The following is a 3,383-nucleotide window of genomic DNA, read 5'->3' on the forward strand; positions in this document are numbered from 1 at the left end:
GCAGATGCACTCAGCCGAAAGTTCAATGCCACCTGATGTAACTATTTTAAAGTTCGAGGACGAACTTTTTATGAGATACGGGGTACTGTAATACCCACTAAGCTTGTAAGATAAATATATGAAGGTGGGATTTTGCCTTAGAAAAATAATAGGAAGTGAGTTGAAGCAAAAAGGAATAAAATGAAATAAAAAGAAGTGAAGGTTAAGGATTGAACCTTGAACCTCTTATACTATAATTTATAGAATTAATTAGTAGAAACCAATTGGGATAGAGAGAAGATATTGATAGCAAGGAAAGGGAATGCATGATAAAGATAGGGTAAAGATCTAAGAAGAGAAAGCAAGAAAACAGCAAGAGAAAGGCAACTTGCCTTCCTCCCTTCCTCTCTCTTTTCCCTCTCTTGCCGTGACCTTAAATGAAGAATTAAGGGGATTCATTCCCCCTTATTTCATCATGAATGATGAGAATAAATTAGAAAATAAAATAAATGAAAGAAAAATAGAAAATGGGTTAAGAGAGAAGGAAAGCAAAAATCAATCTTGCTAGCTCTTCCCCCTTAACATAAAAGGGAGCAAGAAAAGAGAAGTTTATTTTTCTCTCATTTTCTCTCATTTTTCCTCTCCCACACCGAAACCAACAGTCCCCTCTCCTCCATCTTCGGCCCCAAAGCCAAGGTTTTTCCCCTAAGAAAGCCTAAGATACAAGGAGGACTTAGCAAGGGAATCAAGGGAAAGGAACTAGAAGAAGAGGCTACTTCTTCCATCACCATACCTTAGATCCAAAAGCGAAAAGGAAGTAAGCTTCCCCTCACCTGTGGTACAAGGCTTTTTATGTGATTTTTGGATTTTATGAGGATTAGAAAACCTAGGAAAGAATTTTAGAAAATTCGGCTAAAGAAAGGGTTTTCAAATCTAGGAAGGTTTAAACAAGTCTTTATTTTTATGATATGTTTTCTATGCTACGTAGGAAGGATTTTCTTCATGTTTTTATACCTAATTGATGCTTGATCAGAGGAGTGTCTAACCCTAGAATTTCGGCCAAAAATATTTTAAGGAGGTTAGGGAAAACATGGTGTAACCAAACTAGTACAAGATTCCCTCCATGAACTACTAAGGGTCTTTTATTGGTTTTCTTGCTTGAAAGTTACTTGGAACCAAAAGAAATCCATTTATATGTTTCAGCCAAGAAAAAGGGCTTAGGGTTAGGAAGACCTTTAAATTTAAGTAACCATGTTTGTATGATAGAATATAGAGTTCTCTTAAAGAATTGCATGTTGAACATTGTTAGAAATTCATGAACTCTTATTTTAGATTTTCGGCCATGATAAGATGGATAGTTTAGAAAAGCTTGAACAAAATTCTAATATGCTCAAGACCTCTGTGATATCATGATATGAAAGTTGTTTAATGCTCTCATGTTTAATTTGAGTATAGAAAATTTGTTACATGATATATGACATGTAAGATCACAAGGGTCCTAGCTTGTTTATGAACCCACTTTGTATATGATGTTCTTAGTAATTTTTGCCATGAAACTTACTTAGGTTTTCCATGCTTTAGGCCACTTAAAACCTAGTTTAAAGATTGGTAGGTTTCGGCCATGAGGAAAAATAAAAGAAAAAGGGAAAGAAACCTAGGAAGCCTAAGACACAATTCACATGTATGTTTATTATGCTTGTCTTTATACATGCTATGAAACTTGTATGATTTCTTATGCTTTTAGGCTATTTGAAGCAAGTTTATATACTGTTGAGTTTCGGCCAAGTAGGGTTTAAAAGACCTAGAGGCCTTAGAAATGAAACCAAAGGTGTTAAAAATGCTTCTTATGGAAATATGATAATGTGTTGATTGTGTCACATGCTTGTACAATTTTTCCATGACCTAAATGGACCATTGTATGTTTCGGCCATGAAGGGATAGAGGCCCTAGAAACCCTAGAACAAAAATTAAATATGCTTATGTCACTCTACATGAAATATGATAAGTAGAAAGACAAAGTTCCTATGCTATATGCTGTTTAATGACCTAATTGAGGCTAGGGTAAGTTTCGGCCATACATATTGTATAATGTCTTGTTATGAATTTATACATGATGTTAGTTCAAGTTCACATGATTGTATATTTGTTTTTAGCCCTAATGAACACTTGTTAAAAGTTGACCATGACATATGTTAAGGGCTTGAAGGACTTAGGAACTAGCTCAATATGCTTACTATGTTACTTGGAAAAAATGCTATAAATGTGGTTTAAGGTTTCCATGCTTTCATGACATTTGGGACCTTGTTTCACACCTGATAGGGTTCGGCCACATGAAGTTTAGGGACTTGGAGAACTTAGAAACCAAGTAAATCATACTTATAATGCTTCCTATGAAATTTATGTAATGATAATTTAGGTTCCACATGCTTGGAGGTTGTTTTTACCTAAATTGAGATCTAAGGGGGTTCGGCCATGATAAGAACCCAAGAGATTAGGAAGCTTATAACCCAAGCTAACTATGTTACCATATTTCTTATGATAGTATAATTACATGATACACCCTTATGCTTAAACATGTATGCTTGTGATTTCTACTTTCCATGATATGATATGTGCTTAGAAATATGCATGTTTTGATGATATGTTATGTGCTTAAAATATGCATGTTTTTATGATATGATATGTGTTTAGAAATATGCATGCTTTGATGATATGTTATGTGCTTAGAATATGCATGCTTGATGATATGCTATATGCTTAGAATATGCATGTTTTTATGATATGATATGTGTTTAGAAATATGCATGCTTTGATGGTATGTTATGTGCTTAGAATATGCATGCTAGATGATATGCTATATGCTTAGAATATGCATGCTTTTTATGATATGCTATGTGGAAGGAAATATGCATACTTTGATGATATGCTATGTGCTTAAAATATGTATGCTTTTATGATATGCATGTTAATATGATGTATGCCTAAGTGATGCATACTTTTATATGATGAATGCCTAAGTGATGCATACTTTTATGACATGATGTATGCCTAAGTGATGCATACTTTTATATGATGTATGCCTAAGTGATGCATGCTTGTATGATGTATGATATGTATAAGTATGACATGTATTTTACTTTGAATGGCTTGTACCTAAAGGGTGGGCTCCTTATGCGCCCCTAGGTCGAATTACGGGCCTAGTAAAGGGTGGGCTCCTTACGTGCCCCTAGGTCGAGCTACGGGCCTAGTTTCCTAGTATGATCAAGACTAGCTACCTTGGATCTACTTAGGATGCGCGCATTATGTATGTATGTGGTACTAAGCCGGGGCCCTGAATATATTGATATTACGTTCAAGTATATATGTAAGAAGAAATGATTTTAAAGATCATGAGACATACACAT

The sequence above is a fragment of the Zingiber officinale genome, chromosome 11B (assembly GCF_018446385.1).
Source record: "Zingiber officinale cultivar Zhangliang chromosome 11B, Zo_v1.1, whole genome shotgun sequence".
NCBI lineage: Eukaryota > Viridiplantae > Streptophyta > Magnoliopsida > Zingiberales > Zingiberaceae > Zingiber > Zingiber officinale.